Raw genomic sequence first — 17,621 nt, forward strand, 5'->3', positions numbered from 1 at the left:
CTATTACATCCTTGTCTCCATTTGGTATTCTTGGTCTCTAATTTTAGACATTTTAGTGACATCTCCTTCTGGTTTTAATCTACATATGACTTTAATCTAATTTCATCTAAAGATACAAAGATATATAAATACAGCCATAGGGCTGGATGAAATAATCTAAGAAATTAAAGATGAGGTGAGGTTCAAGGTATAAGCCCTGGATCCTCCAACATGAAAAGACCAGGAAGAAGAAAAAGAAAAATCAGCAAAGTCACTCACCTTATAAGTAGCAGAACCGAATTTCTTTTTTTTTTTTTTTTTCAGAACTGAATTTCAATGCAAGACTATTCATCTTCGAAGTCCACACTGTCTCAAACATGCTGGGCTGCCTCAGAATTACACTCAAGGAAAATGCAAATAAGCCCAGAGAGGCAGATAACTTGTGTGCTTGTCACAGCAGAGTATTCTATGTAAAAATGTTTTCCATTTGCTTTTGTGTGATGAATGAAGTAAGTGGGAGACATTTTTGAAGGCAGAAAAATATTAGAGGTGTTTGTGGTGTGGGTCTAAAGAAATTATAAAAGCTGATACTAGATTGCTTAAACTCTTTCATGAAGTAAGTAGGTAAACAACAGGAAAAAAAGGGCGGACTCTTAATACTAGCACAGAATTATTTCACTTTTTTCTTTTAACAGCAACAATAATTTTACCTATGAAATGGATCTTGCCTGCTTGATTTTAGAACTTCATAAAACCAGAAAGAAAGTATGATACCTTGATTAAAATCTGGCCCTGTGACTATCTGCTATTCTTCGGGGTTCCTCTTTTCCTTCATTTTCAAGTAGAGGTTGTCAAAATGAAATCATGACCTGGGATGATTATCACCCTCACAGGAAACAATATGGAAACTCATGGTTGGTTTGGAATTCAGAATTACGATCACAATCTAAACTCAGTTTTTCTCAGTGTTAATCAAGAAATAATGTTTCACTGAGATGTTAATAAGCATTTTGAACTAAAAAATGCAGGAGTGAGCAAAGTTCTACAGGCTCTTTACTAAGGTTTTCCAAGAACATTTTTTTAAAAAAATTTATGTATTTATTTGGGAGAGAGAAAGTGAGAGGCAAAGCAGAAGCAGGGGAAGAGGAGAGGCAAAGGGAAAGGGAGAAGCAGACTTCCCACTGAGCAAGGAAGCCAGATATGGGCTCCATCCTGTGACGCTGGGATCATAGTGTGAGAGGAAGGCAAACACTTAACTGACTGAGCCACCCAGGTGCCCTGAAAATATTTCATAAAATATTCTTCTTGCACCCTACCTTCTTCCTGGTATCCAGTGGAAAATGGTTTGGTGACTAAAACATGAGTTATTTTCAGTGTCTCCTCATCTGTGTTCAGCTGCCAACTGTCCCCTGCATTTGGCTTTCAAGGATTGTGCTCTATTCCTGATTCCACAGTGTCTGCCTAGCGCACCATCACTTCCTACAAAACAGCACATGCATCTTATTCTTGCCTATCTGCCAGACTTTGGTCCACAATCTTACTTTGACCTCTTTGTGTTTTTGAGCATCCTAAACATACAGCGGGCTTATTCACCTTCAAATCCATTGTCACAAAAGAGTATTCATGCTAGCCTGAGCCTAGGTTCCTCCCAAGCCGCAGTCTCCCCTCCGCTCACATACCTACTGTACTTCTATTGGTTCCAGTTTCTTTCTCTGTATTCAGGGCTCTTTGCATCGCATAATTTTAGAATATCATTTAGTTTTATTTCACTACATAAGTGTGGTGTCTTACTCTCTGTCCTTTCTCAAAGATGAAAGAGGGAAATTGAATGTATAAATATTTTTGAGAATTTACTATCATATGGTTTCATGGGAGAGAAAAGACAATGTAAAATCTATTTCTTATCCTGCAGGAATTTGCATTCAAGATGGGAGATAAAGTATAAAAAGACTGCAAGTTACATAAAAATGCAAGATTTAAATAACATTTTAAGACCACAACCAGACACTAGAAGAACCTGTGTGATTATGAGCAGTTATGAAATGAACAGTCAGAAAGAATTTTAAGTGTAAGGGGACAAATGTTAGGCTGGGGTAGACTGGGAAGATATGAAGGAACAGAAAATACTTGTGCAGAAATCTGAGAGGAGAAATAACACTGGAGAAATTGAGAGAAAGGAAGAGGGCACTTTTGTTGGAATAACTATGTGAATACTATAAGATAAAAACCTCCAGAATTTGAGGGGTAAAAGTAAAATGATTGGTCTAGAAGACAGATCCTTCTGGTAGTTATGGGTCTTTTTAGATCAGGGCACAGCTCAAACTGAAGGAAGGGGAGAGACAGAGACACAGAGATAGAGAGACCAAGAGAGAAATGAGAGATACAGTGCCACAAATCCTATCACACCAGGACCAACAGAAAATAACATTTCTGCAGCATCTAGGCCTTCATATCCTCAGTTCTAGATCTTCCTACTTGTACTTCATTGATTCTACTAACAAGGTTTTCTTGGTTTTCTACTTCAACCCTTTACTGATCCCTCCTTACTTCTGATATTTATCTCTGTTCCCTGGTTCTCAAATGTCTACCCTGTTCAGACTGATTTCCTCTTATGCCATACAACACAATACTACCTCCTATGTGACAAGCCTTGGGGATGCCTCCTGGATGATCAGTTGATGGACAGTCCCAGATGGTCCATCAGGAATCCTGTGAACTTTGGGCATTAGCATTGCTTGTTGGTAAGCCCCTGAAGATGTTTGAGCAGGAGAAGAAAAAAGTAAAATGGACAACCACCTTGATGGTGAAATGGGGAGCAAAACACAGTGGGATGTCCATGTGGGTTAAAAGATGATGGGAGGAGATCAACTAGTTGAAGTATATAATTCAATTTCATTTTTTTTTTTTTTTTTTTTTTTTTTTTTTTCATTTTTTTTTTATTGGTGTTCAATTTACTAACATACAGAATAACACCCAGTGCCCGTCACCCATTCACTCCCACCCCCCGCCCTCCTCCCCTTCCACCACCCCTAGTTCGTTTCCCAGAGTTAGCAGTCTTTATGTTCTGTCTCCCTTTCTGATATTTCCCACACATTTCTTCTCCCTTCCCTTATTTTCCCTTTCACTATTATTTATATTCCCCAAATGAATGAGAACATATAATGTTTGTCCTTCTCCGACTGACTTACTTCACTCAGCATAATACCCTCCAGTTCCATCCACGTTGAAGCAAATGGTGGGTATTTGTCATTTCTAATAGCTGAGTAATATTCCATTGTATACATAAACCACATCTTCTTTATCCATTCATCTTTCGTTGGACACCGAGGCTCCTTCCACAGTTTGGCTATCGTGGCCATTGCTGCTAGAAACATCGGGGTGCAGGTGTCCTGGCGTTTCATTGCATTTGTATCTTTGGGGTAAATCCCCAACAGTGCAATTGCTGGATCGTAGGGCAGGTCTATTTTTAACTGTTTGAGGAACCTCCACACAGTTTTCCACAGTGGCTGCACCAGTTCACATTCCCACCAACAGTGTAAGAGGGTTCCCTTTTCTCCACATCCTCTCCAACATTTGTTGTTTCCTGCCTTGTTAATTTTTCCCATTCTCACTGGTGTGAGGTGGTATCTCATTGTGGTTTTGATTTGTATTTCCCTGATGGCAAGTGATGCAGAGCATTTTCTCATGTGCATGTTGGCCATGTCTATGTCTTCTTCTGTGAGATTTCTGTTCATGTCTTTTGCCCATTTCATGATTGGATTGTTTGTTTCTTTGGTGTTGAGTTTAATAAGTTCTTTATAGATCTTGGAAACTAGCCCTTTATCTGATATGTCATTTGCAAATATCTTCTCCCATTCTGTAGGTTGTCTTTGAGTTTTGTTGACTGTATCCTTTGCTGTGCAAAAGCTTCTTATCTTGATGAAGTCCCAATAGTTCATTTTTGCTTTTGTTTCTTTTGCCTTCGTGGATGTATCTTGCAAGAAGTTACTATGGCCGAGTTCAAAAAGGGTGTTGCCTGTGTTCTTCTCTAGGATTTTGATGGAATCTTGTCTCACATTTAGATCTTTCATCCATTTTGAGTTTATCTTTGTGTATGGTGAAAGAGAGTGGTCTAGTTTCATTCTTCTGCATGTGGATGTCCAATTTTCCCAGCACCATTTATTGAAGAGACTGTCTTTCTTCCAATGGATAGTCTTTCCTCCTTTATCGAATATTAGTTGCCCATAAAGTTCAGGGTCCACTTCTGGATTCTCTATTCTGTTCCACTGATCTATGTGTCTGTTTTTGTGCCAGTACCACACTGTCTTGATGACCACAGCTTTGTAGTACAACCTGAAATCTGGCATTGTGATGCCCCCAGATATGGTTTTCTTTTTTAAAATTCCCCTGGCTATTCGGGGTCTTTTCTGATTCCACACAAATCTTAAAATAATTTGTTCTAACTCTCTGAAGAAAGTCCATGGTATTTTGATAGGGATTGCATTAAACGTGTATATTGCCCTGGGTAACATTGACATTTTCACAATATTAATTCTGCCAATCCATGAGCATGGAATATTTTTCCATCTCTTTGTGTCTTCCTCAATTTCTTTCAGAAGTGTTCTATAGTTTTGAGGGTATAGATCCTTTACATCTTTGGTGAGGTTTATTCCTAGGTATCTTATGCTTTTGGGTGCAATTGTAAATGGGATTGACTCCTTAATTTCTCTTTCTTCAGTCTCATTGTTAGTGTATAGAAATGCCACTGACTTCTGGGCATTGATTTTGTATCCTGCCACGCTACCGAATTGCTGTATGAGTTCTAGCAATCTTGGGGTGGAGACTTTTGGGTTTTCTATGTAGAGTATCATGTCATCGGCGAAGAGGGAGAGTTTGACTTCTTCTTTGCCAATTTGAATGCCTTTAATGTCTTTTTGTTGTCTGATTGCTGAGGCTAGGACTTCCAGTACTATGTTGAATAGCAGTGGTGAGAGTGGACATCCCTGTCTTGTTCCTGATCTTAGGGGAAAGGCTCCCAGTGCTTCCCCATTGAGAATGATATTTGCTGTGGGCTTTTCGTAGATGGCTTTTAAGATGTCGAGGAATGTTCCCTCTATCCCTACACTCTGAAGAGTTTTGATCAGGAATGGATGCTGTATTTTGTCAAATGCTTTCTCTGCATCCAATGAGAGGATCATATGGTTCTTGGTTTTTCTCTTGCTGATATGATGAATCACATTGATTGTTTTACGGGTGTTGAACCAGCCTTGTGTCCCAGGGATAAATCCTACTTGGTCATGGTGAATAATTTTCTTAATGTACTGTTGGATCCTATTGGCCAGTATCTTGTTGAGAATTTTTGCATCCATGTTCATCAGGGATATTGGTCTGTAATTCTCCTTTTTGGCGGGGTCTTTGTCTGGCTTTGGAATTAAGGTGATGCTGGCTTCATAGAACGAATTTGGAAGTACTCCATCTCTTTCTATCTTTCCAAACAGCTTTAGGAGAATAGGTATGATTTCTTCTTTAAACGTTTGATAAAATTCTCCTGGGAAGCCATCTGGCCCTGGACTCTTGTGTCTTGGGAGGTTTTTGATGACTGCTTCAATTTCCTCCCTGGTTATTGGCCTGTTCAGGTTTTCTATTTCTTCCTGTTCCAGTTTTGGTAGTTTGTGGCTTTCCAGGAATGCGTCCATTTCTTCTAGATTGCCTAATTTATTGGCGTATAGCTGTTCATAATAGGTTTTTAAAATCGTTTGTATTTCCTTGGTGTTGGTAGTGATCTCTCCTTTCTCATTCATGATTTTATTAATTTGAGTCTTCTCTCTCTTCTTTTTAATAAGGCTGGCTAATGGTTTATCTATCTTATTAATTCTTTCAAAGAACCAACTCCTGGTTCTGTTGATCTGTTCCACAGTTCTTCTGGTCTCGATTTCGTTGAGTTCTGCTCGAATCTTTATTAGCTCCCTTCTTCTCTTGGGTGTAGGATCTATTTGCTGTTTTTTCTCTAGCTCCTTTATGTGTAAGGTTAGCTTTTGTATTTGAGTTCTTTCCAGTTTTTGAATGGATGCTTGTATTGCGATGTATTTCCCCCTTAGGACTGCTTTTGCTGCATCCCAAAGATTTTGAACGGTTGTATCTTCATTCTCATTAGTTTCCATGAATCTTTTTAATTCTTCCTTAATTTCCTGGTTGACCCTTTTATCTTTTAGCAGGATGGTCCTTAACCTCCATGTGTTTGAGGTCCTTCCAAACTTCTTGTTGTGATTTAGTTCTAATTTCAAGGCATTATGGTCCGAGAATATGCAGGGGACAATCCCAATCTTTTGGTATCGGTTCAGACCCGATTTGTGACCCAATATGTGGTCTATTCTGGAGAAAGTTCCATGTGCGCTTGAGAAGAATGTGTATTCAGTTGAGTTTGGATGTAAAGTTCTGTAGATATCTGTGAAATCCATCTGGTCCAGTGTATCATTTAAAGCTCTCGTTTCTTTGGAGATGTTTTGCTTAGAAGACCTATCGAGTATAGAAAGAGCTAGATTGAAGTCACCAAGTATAAGTGTATTATTATCTAAGTATTTCTTCACTTTGGTTAATAATTGATTTATATATTTGGCAGCTCCCACATTTGGAGCATATATATTGAGGATTGTTAAGTCCTCTTGTTGAATAGATCCTTTAAGTATGATATAGTGTCCCTCTTCATCTCTCACTACAGTCTTTGGGGTAAATTTTAGTTTATCTGATATAAGGATGGCTACCCCTGCTTTCTTTTGAGGACCATTCGAATGGTAAATGGTTCTCCAACCTTTTATTTTCAGGCTGTAGGTGTCCTTCTGTCTAAAATGAGTCTCTTGTAGACAGCAAATAGATGGGTCCTGCTTTTTTATCCAGTCTGAAACCCTGCGCCTTTTGATGGGGTCATTAAGCCCGTTCACATTCAGAGTTACTATTGAGAGATATGAGTTTAGTGTCATCATGATATCTATTCAGTCTTTGTTTTTGTGGACTGTTCCACTGAACTTCTTCTTAAAGGGGAATTTTAAGAGGCCCCCTTAAAATTTCTTGCAGAGCTGGTTTGGAGGTCACATATTCTTTTAGTTGCTGCCTGTCTTGGAAGCTCTTTATCTCTCCTTCCATTTTGAATGAGAGCCTTGCTGGATAAAGTATTCTTGGTTGCATGTTCTTTTCATTTAGGACCCTGAATATATCCTGCCAGCCCTTTCTGGCCTGCCAGGTCTCTGTGGAGAGGTCTGCTGTTACCCTAATACTCCTCCCCATAAAAGTCAGGGATTTCTTGTCTCTTGCTGCTTTAAGGATCTTCTCCTTATCTTTGGAATTTGCAAGCTTCACAATTAAATGTCGAGGTGTTGAACGGTTTTTATTGATTTTAGGGGGGGATCTCTCTATTTCCTGGATCTGAATGCCTGTTTCCCTTCCCAGATTAGGAAAGTTTTCAGCTAGAATTTGTTCAAATACATATTCTGGCCCTCTGTCCCTTTCGGCGCCCTCGGGAACCCCAATTAAACGTAGGTTTTTCTTCCTCAGGCTGTCGTTTATTTCCCTTAATCTATCTTCATGGTCTTTTAATTGTTTGTCTCTTTTTTCCTCAGTTTCCCTCTTTGCTGTCAACTTGTCTTCTAGGTCACTCACTCGTTCTTCCACCTCGTTAACCCTCGTCGTTAGGACTTCTAGTTTGGATTGCATCTCGTTCAATTGGTTTTTAATTTCTGCCTGATTAGCTCTAAATTCTGCAGTCATGAAGTCTCTTGAGTCCTTTATACTTTTTTCTAGAGCCACCAGTAGCTGTATAATAGTGCTTCTGAATTGGCTTTCTGACATTGAATTGTAATCCAGATTTTGTAACTCTGTGGGAGAGAGGACTGTTTCTGGTTCTTTCTTTTGAGGTGAGGTTTTCCTTCTAGTCATTTTGCTCAGTGCAGAGTGGCCAAAAGCAAGTTGTATTGGGAAAAAGAGAAAAAGAGAGGAGAGAAAGAAGGAAAGAAAAGAGAAAGAGAAAAAAAAAGGGAAGAAAAAGAAAAAAAAACGAAAAGAAAAAAAAAAAAAAAAAAAAAGAAGAAAAAGAGAAAGAAAAAGAAAGGAGAAAAAAAGGGGGTGGGGGAAGGAAACAAATCAAAAAGCAAAACAAAACAAAAACAAAAACAAAAACAAACAAACAAAAAAAGAACCACCGGGGAGTATCTTCTGATTCTGTGTTCTTTAAGTCCCTTGGCTTCTCCTGGAAGTTGTCCGTCTAGCTGGTGTTCTGGGGGAGGGGCCTGTTGTGCTGATTTTCAGGTGTGAGCAGTTGGGGGAGCTGCTGTGCCCCTGCCTGGTGCAGGGCTCAGTGGGGGGTGTTTACCCCGTGAGGCCGCAGGAGGAACAGCCCCAGTGGCGGGGCAGCTCTGGAAACCTGGAGTCAGCTCCGGCAGGAACTCCGTCTGCAGGGCCTGGAGGCTCCGGGGCGGGGCCGCTGATGTGCTCAGCTGGGGCAGGAGCGTCCTCGCTGTCCTGGGCCCTCCCGGCCTCTGCCTGTCCCGGGGGAGGCGGGATCCTGGGCTGTGTCCCGGCGCCCTGTGCTCCGGAGCCTGCACTGGTGGATTCGCGCTCCCGGGCCGCGCAACCCCCTCCGCGGAGCCGCCGCCCGAGCCCCTCCGAGCTGCTCCTGGAACCGCGCAGCCCCCTCCGCACGGAGCCTCTTCTTCTGCCCGAGCCCCTCTGAGCTGCTCCCGGGGCCGCGCAGCCCCCTCCGCGGAGCCGCCGCCCGAGCCCCTTCAGCTGCTCCGGGTCCCGCCGGGTCCCGCCCGCGCTGCAGCCCTTAGGGAGCTCGGCGCACTCTCCTGGGCGCGCAGTTGCTCTGTTACTGTCCCCGGGAGCCCGAGGGCCTCCTCGCCCTCCTGGTCCTGCTCCAACTCCCCACGAGCCCCTTTCCGCCCGGGAAGGTCGGTGCAGCTCCTGCTCCTCCGGGACGGGGCTCTCCTGTCCTGGGGACACTCGCCCCGGCCTCAGCCTGGCTCCTCGCGGAGCCCCTCCCCCTTGGAGGCCTTTGTTCCTTTATTTCTTTTTCCCCGTCTTCCTACCTTGATAGATGCGCGAACTCTTCTCACTGTAGCATTCCAGCTGGTCTCTCTTTAAATCTCAGGCCGAATTCATAGATTTTCAGGATAATTTGAAGGTTTTCTAGGTAGTTTGGTGGAGACAGGTGATTTGGAGACCCTACTCCTCCGCCATCTTGCTCCTCCCCCCCTATAATTCAATTTCAAATAACAGATGTACCCCTTGTGCTTCTAAATGTCTGATTTCTTCCACTTAATAAAAATCTGTATATGTAGTTTACTATTAGCCATTCCTACAACCATGAAAGAGGGCTCTCTATTGCAATGTAGCAAAGCTGCTACTGTGGAGAATGAAGGGAACATCTTATTATTCGAAATTCATTAAAACGACATATGCATTAGGGAAATTTCAGTCCAAATTCAAGCACAGGCCTGCTTTATTATAAACTGTAGCCCCTTCAAGAAGACCATTTGTACCTAGTGTATAGCAGGCCAGGCAACTGTCCTCAAATCCTCAAATCCTTTCCCTCTGAGGCAGTGGGGGTGGGGTGTGTGTGCATGTGTGTGCATGTGTGATGGGTCAATTAGAATGAATACAGGGATTGTGTACTAGGGTAACTAGCAAACCACCATTATTATTGTCAGTGAAATTGCTACTCAAGAGACTAAAGCTGCAACTAATCAATACAAGGACCCAGAGAGCAAGAGTGGGCCTAGAGCGAGTGGATATACAATGACACATTTACAATATTCAACCCAAATTGCATTTTCCTATAACCCATTGAAACATCTGCCCTCACTCACCAACCCCCACCCTCTTGAGGTGAATGGCCTTAGGTGGAGATGTGGGAGAAGGGAAGCAGAGAAAGAGGGAGGGCAGCAAGCAACTGCTTTTATAAAGATAAAATATCTCAGGTACTATAATTCACAGTATTTAATATTTTCTAATATCATCTACACGGCAATCTTCTGAGGTAATTTTAAAGAATGTCATTTTTTTTAGGATTGGGGAAAACAGAGACTCACAGAGTCTGAATGGCCCCTGCAAGCTCAAACACTATCAAAGACAAAGACAAATTATCGATTTATGTTCCGTGCACTATTTGGCACTTGTTGTGTGCCAGGTTTTTGTTATACATGCTCAAGTACACATCATGGTGGTTGGTATTGTTGTTAACCTTATTTACAGAGGAGAAAACACAAATCTAGGTCTCTCCAAGCGTAAGCCTCCAGTTCACATTGTTGTGTCAGAATTCCTATACTGAGGCGTCACCCTACAGATCAAGGGCAGGTGGAGAACATGGGGCGGTGAGGGGTACAGTGCAGGATGGTTCAGGGCCTGGGATCTGGCAAAGGCTAACTCCTGCAGGCCACCACAGGTTCTGCATGCCTGTGTGAGTTCCCCAGCCTCTACAAGCCTCGCTTCTCTCATCCCTAATCTAAGGATGATCACCACAGCTCCACTGCAGTGTCTTGTGAGGATTCCACAAAATAAGATACAGAAGGCATTTAGAACAGAAATAGGCACATTAAAGACTCAAAAATCCACATTATTTTCATTGGGGCAAGAAAATGCCAGCCAGGGTCCGAGTTTGGACAGAACAAGAATCATCCCTCCTGATGAGTAAACATGGGCTTAAGCACAGGCAACGCTGACATGCTTCTCATTTTAAAGCATGTTAAGAGAAACTGTGGAGTGATAAACTCTCTAAGATTTCCTTTTCCATTCACTAAGGAACTACCCAAACACCCAACAATGCCTTCCCTGTACAAGCAGGCTTCTGAACAAAGACCTTCCCCTACCACACAACTTATCAAACTAGTTAAAAATCCTTGTCTGGTATCTTCTTGTGAGACCACAAGTTTTCCACACAATCTTATTCTAGTTCAAGTAAAGATCTCTTCCAGGGATTCTAACCCTTGTGCATCCCCTGATTCCCTTCTCAATACAACATCCTCAGCTTCCTCCAACATCCCCCAGCATACTCCATGCTTCACACACACACCCTCCAGGGAGGACCTGGCACCTCCTGCTATCTCTTCACTACAGTTGGCAGTGGCAGTGGCAGGATGCTCAAGTACCTGCAAGTGTGGAGACCCAAACAGGTTATATTCCGATGCTGATGTGATGGTGTTGGCAGAGCAGGGTTACGGTGGGCAGAAAGGGCAGGATAGATTACCTGGCACAGTTGTCAGTCGTGACACTTAGCCGGTTCCCGCTGATGAACCAGAGGAGCAGATGGCATTGCTTAGTGATGGTCATCAGAGAGCTGACATTTATGAGCAAAACCCAAGTGATTGAGTTGAGAACATCACTGGGCTTTGTAAATAACAGCCAAATTCAGTGATAAGAGAGTTTCAGGCATGCTTGGGAGAAATGCAGAGGACTGCCCTCCATCAGTGCATATACATTCATGATGCCATGATTGGTTTGTACAATTCTTTCACACGAATCGTTGCAAATATACAGACTCACACACACACACACAAACACACACACATACAACAGTCACCATCAGTAGCCTAACCTCCAATGAAGAGAAGCATATTTTATTCTGGTTTATAAGAGGCAGCATGGTCCCATAGAAAAATCCACCATCTAGGAAATCAAGAGGGCTCTGTTTCCAGAAGGAAATAACCTATGGGAGGTTATTCTAACTTCTTGAGCCACAGTGTACCTTGCTTTAAAAATATCATGTGTACATCTTTCCCTTTGCACCTACCCCACTGCACTACAGTTCTCTTTTTGCACGCCCCTTTCACCCCACTAGACAGGGTGGGCATTGTCATTCTTGGTAATAGTTCAGGGCCTTTCATAGGTCTAGGCACACAGACTACACACACGCAAGACACACACAGACATACACCAATATGCACACATGCACACAGATACAAACACAGACACACACATACACACCTTCTATTATTATTAAATAAATGGACAGAGAAGATTATTTCCCATTTGTGGCCTGGAGTTTCTTTCAATTACTCTGTAATATGTACATATAGAGAAAACATTCTCTCTATAACAGATCGGCACCTAAGAGATTTCACAAATCCACCTAATGTATCCAGCACCCCATTTACTTTCTTTATTAACCTAATCCCAGTTTTTAATAATTTCTTATTGCTAAGTTACTTGATTTTGCCAAGCTACTCAGCTTGACATCACTCTCTATGTAGATGAGGCTCCCATGGGTCTCAGAATGGACCAGAACGCATGATGTCCTTGGTGCCTACACCTTGTTGGGTCAGAACATCTCACGCCTCCCTCAGTTGTACCTAGTCAATGTTCCCCGTTGTTTTATACAAAATTAAAATCAACCATATACTTTGGTGTATATGATTTTATCTGATGTCTGAAATATATCTATGAAGATTTACCTGAAGTCAGAACTCAGGTTCATCTCCTCAAGAAATACAATGAAAACTCTCAGGATGGAAAAATGAAAATAGTGTAAGCACTGAACTGATAGATATGTACGTGCCTCGGGCTCATCATTTCATATCTCTGTGACTCTGGGCACATTACTTTTTTCTGTGGGCCCAGTTTTCTCATGTATAAAATACAGACACTAATGTCTACCTCACAAGATCGAGGTGAGGAGTAAATGGGGTTGGGTGAATGCAATAGATCATTGGCCACTGGGACTCCAATGTGAATGTGTACATGTAAGACACCCAGCGGCATATGGGTAGTCAGGGATCAATACAAGTTCATTCATCTCCAGGCCTTCTTTCTGATAAAGACATAGAATGATACAAAGTCTTTTTTATTACCTTAAAAATCTATAGAGGGCATATAGTCTTGGAAATATTGTTCATCAACACCTTTTACCTGAATTACAGTTTCAATTGTTATTTGAGCCAGTGGCTACCAATTTGCTTCTCTACTGAGCTTTACTTGGACCTCTTGGCCAATTCTTGCTGACAGGAGTGCAAGTGAGTGATGACGTACAGTATGATTAGGGTGTTGACAATCAAGGACGAGAGCAGAGGGCTGCCCAGTCTTGAAATCTTTTCATTTTTCCCTTGTTTATTTTTTTCTCTTGCCTTTGCAATTCAGAGGGTTCAAATAACACATGGTCATGATGTGGCGATTATTCAGCTTTGTCAGATCCAAAGTTCTGCTAATGAGGTAAAACAGAGCCTTAGGGACATGGAGAATGTACCTGGTTGTTTGCCTTGATTTAATTCATCAGATAAAGGCTTGATTTTCTACCTGCTTACACCAATTCATTGTGGTTGAAGGAATCGGTTTTGTGCTGATTTCTGTTTACTTCAGAAAATACTGTTATTGCTTTCATTTTATAAAATCCCACTTCACAAAACTCAATGTATTTAAGAAACAAATTGCAGAAGAGTGTGAAGCAGAGCAGGATTGCCTATTTTATGAATGAGTTTTCTTTTTACAAAAAAATTCACAGTAGAGGCATGCTAATGAATTCTGAGTTCCCTAATACTTTTTATGCTTTCAGCTTCTTTGTTTTGTTTTGTTTTACTTTTCACAGTTTTCTGAGATAGTTTGAAAGCATGACTCAGGGGAGATTCTTCCAAATGCCTCCAAAGGTACCAAGTTATCAAGATCCCACCATCATTGTGATCGCTCTCACATTGCTTTTCCTCTTTGTATGCTCTGTTCCTGTTAAATTCTCGTCTCTATCCCCTGCTCTCTCTGTACTTTTCTTTCTCGACTTCAAGAGATCCTGTTCATCCCATAATACACAATTCAAGTATCATCTCTGCTGAGATTCCTTCTTAGCTTTTGCATGCAGATTTAGCCACCACTTACCCTGAGCTTCCACAGACCTTATGTCAGAGGCCTCATATAAACATATCAGTTTGTAGTATACAATATATTCCCTGCCCCCCATGAGATGGTGAGCTCCTGAAGGGCAGGGGTCATGGCTGGAACAGTAGTGAGGAACAACACCCTCTCCTGACCCAGTCACTTGCACACTATTTCAAACATATTTCGCCCTTGACGAAACTTCACCAAGGTAACTCCAAAATGTGTCCTAGGGAATGGAAAAGTCCATGTAGATCTCATCTGATATTCAGATACTCTCTCTACTTTTCTCGTGAGATTTGATAGAAAACAATTTCGAGCTAGAAAACATGAGTTACTTTCCTATTTCTTACATCCTTCTGTATGCTCTAAGACAAAAATCAATACTTGTGTGCCTTGTCAGAACACAGGGAATAGATGACCTGCTCGTCTCAAATTATTTTATCCTCAATTCAGATCATAAAACAGAGTAGGAAAAATATATCTTGGAAAGTAAGATCTTATTATTGTTGTATAAGATCTGCAAAATAATTTGAGTTTGAAGTAGAAGAACCAGACGTGCATGCAGGGGAAGAAAGCACACACTAGCTGCGCTCTGTCATGGAGGAAAAGCCTTTATGTTTCAAACTACAGAGACAGAGAAAGATTCATGTTTAAAACAGCTACAAGGATTGTTTAGATTCCATTAAACTCTTAAACCATAGCTGTGAGATTTTATTTTTTTCTCTGTTTTGAGGGAGGGGAAGAAATGGTAAGCAGGAGAACAAAGAGATGGAGGCTAGAATGTGCCTAATTCACACCAAACTCATTGGGTAATCGATCCAATTTTCACTTACAATACCCTGTGTAAAAACTTGGATGTGGAGTAGAAAATTATTTCAAGGGAGTCAGGAAGGTTGTGTTCTAGATGTGACCTCTGTCACAACTGTGGCATGAATTTGCCAAGTCCCTTCAACTTCTAGGGCCTCAGTTCTTCCGTCTTTCAAATAGGGTGGGGACTCTTTCTTGTTTATCCTGTTTTCTCAGTACTTATAAGACTCTTAGATAACATTAAGTGTAACTTTTAATTATGAAAACATAAATATTATATAAATGTTTTTATTTATAAATAACATAAATAGTATATTTGTTCACTTGTATTCATTTAAAGATTAAAAAGGTACAGATGCATAAATGAGAATGTTAGTCTAGATGGTAGAAATCTATTTTAGATATAACACTCAAGAGGTAGAATGTTATATTTATAAGCTATTTCTTTTTTCCTTCTTTCTTTTTCTCTTTTTTCCTTATTTCTTTTTTTCTTTCTTTCTTCCTTTCTCTTTAGAGAGAGCAAGCATGTTGGGGGTAGGGAAGGAGCAGAGAGAGAGGGAGAGAGCAAATCCCAAGCAGGCTCCACACTGAACTCCACATGGGGCTTGATCTCACAACCCAGAGATCATGACCTGAGTCAAAACCAAGAGTCATATGCTTAACCAACTGAGTCACCCAGGCACCCCATTTCCTTCTTCATAGTAATTGGTAGAACTCTTTGCTCTTCCTTCTAGGATGTTAAATATAATGTAGAAGAGTCAGATAAAACATCACAGAAATCTACTATTACCTCCATGGCCAAGGACAAGTGGTTACTCTGGGCTTTAGCTTTTCCATTTTCAAAATGACAATGGCTATTTATATTGTGAAGACTGGAGATTATCATGAAAGCCATGACCCCATATCTGCCACATGAATATTCACTTCCTTCTTATTTCCTCTCTATGATAACTAGGGCAGGGCCCATGCAACGTATGTGCTCAAAAACTTGTTGATCAGTGACTTGAAATTTCTCAAACACAGTACACTTTTTTATCCATACATTTTAAATCTTGTGAGAATTCCTATTTCAGTGAAGTTGCAAATCCTTCCAAAATTTCCTACTCACCAAAGGATGTCTTAGTAAAATATGGATAGAAAAAAAAATAAATTTCACAGTAAGCATAGACAATCTCCAAGATTCTGTTCATTTAAAAATTATGGTTCCAGTAAATTGAGTTTCTCATTCATGTTCAAGGCAGACGCAGAATGACTCAGAATTAGAAACAGATGATAGCTTGATACATCTTCTTCAGTTTCTTCAGAACAGCAGATTTCTCCTTAAAATTCCTTCAAATAAACCCACCTTAATTGGTTTGTACAATTCTTTCACACAAATCACTGAAATCGTGGGAAGAAAAGTAATTTGGGGCTCAGGTGATCTAGATATTCAGTAATACAAAGTGGCTTTTTTATTAAAAAATCTTTTGGTTCATTTGAAAGCAAACATTTTAACCTTCAAAAGAGGTTAATGTTGAGAATCAGTGCTTCAATATTTATGTACTGTTAACACCAAATGAATCACAGGGGCAAAACCCAAGAGGAAGACGTGATTCCATCACTCTGATCCCAACATTTAGTCATGAGGACAGCATTTTTTGGACCTGGGATTGTCCTATGAATTATATTCTCTCTAAAGTAAAAGCATAGCAGAACTATTGACCTTCTTTTATTCTTAACTATCTCAGAGGTGATCTGGCTACTCCTGTGTTAATCACACTGAAAAAGTTCTTGCTCAACTAATGTACACAGTGAAGGTGGGAGAAACTCAGCATTTTGTGATGTCAAAAATTTCTGCCAACATTTCATTATGTCAAAAATGCCTGGTTTTGGGGAAGGTGACAATGACTGGTCAGCACACATAGTATATGGGGAAAGTCAAAAGAGTGGATGTCATATTACCTCCAGGATAAGTATATTGCTGAAGGATGCTCATATCCCACATCCCCTCTCTCCACAGTCCATTTCCACGGAATATATGACTAAAAACCAGTCACTTCATTCCCACATCCCCCAGGCTCCTGGTGAAATAGAAAAATACTCAGCCAGGAAGCAAAGGTAATCCACAGGCATGCTGTGGGACTTTTGCAGCATCTCTGTGACCTCACAGACTGCTGGTGGCATTTCTGCTGGATTTGTCTCCTGCCTTTTGCTTAGAGCTGTTTCTCTCCTATTTTATACTCTCACATTGCTCTTCCTCCTTGCATCTGACTGACTATATTCTTTCAAAAGATAGTTTTATTTTGTGTGGATCGTTTTCTCTTTATCCTTTTTCTGTCTTTCCCTCCCTTCCTAACCCTCACCTATTTTAGTTTTTCCCCTTCAAACCATTACATTAAAAAAGAAGAAAGACAAGCTTTTAGAAAATTCCTCATTCCTACACCATTGCAAAGTTTTTCACTTCACATTTCCTTATTAGAAGAGATGACTTATTTTTCTAACTTAGACAAGCATTTAGGGACTGACCAAATCCAGATTCACCTATTTCTTTTCTTTTTATAGTAATGTCTTGTGGCATGTTGAGGTTTCTTTGCAGGGAGGGGGGTGTTGGGGGCATTCAGTTTTATGTCTCTTCCTATTTTTCTAACCTCTTTACCTTTGTTGTTTGCTAGTCTCACTCCCTATTCTCTTTTCTTTACTGATCAACTTTCTTGCCACCTGTGGACTCACTACCAAAGTTATCAGCTTTCTTGAGGCAGGGATATTTCTTATGTCAAGAATGTTGGCCTCAACTTTGAATCTTTTTGTTAAGCATAAAGCCAGGTATATATATACTTTTTGTCCATGTTAACTCTCGTATTTCTTCTGTCTTCTGGTATCCCCACAAATGTATCTCCCATGGGGATTTTTTTGAATTTACATAAAAAGTTCTATTTACCTTTTTTATTTTCTAGTGCTAATCATAGCCCCAAAATAGTCACCATTTGATCAGCCTCAAACACTACTACTAGACAATATCTATTATTTGA

The 17,621-nt window shown here is 40.8% G+C and overlaps 1 protein-coding gene across 8 annotated transcripts in view; it reads right to left on the reverse strand.

Annotated features, from left to right (window-relative positions):
• The window catches only part of RIT2 (Ras like without CAAX 2), a 476,484-nt gene that overhangs the window by 380,689 nt on the left and 78,174 nt on the right, over nt 1-17,621 (reverse strand). The gene's annotated exons all lie outside the window — the stretch shown is intronic.

The sequence above is a fragment of the Canis aureus genome, chromosome 6, assembly GCF_053574225.1.
Source record: "Canis aureus isolate CA01 chromosome 6, VMU_Caureus_v.1.0, whole genome shotgun sequence".
NCBI lineage: Eukaryota > Metazoa > Chordata > Mammalia > Carnivora > Canidae > Canis > Canis aureus.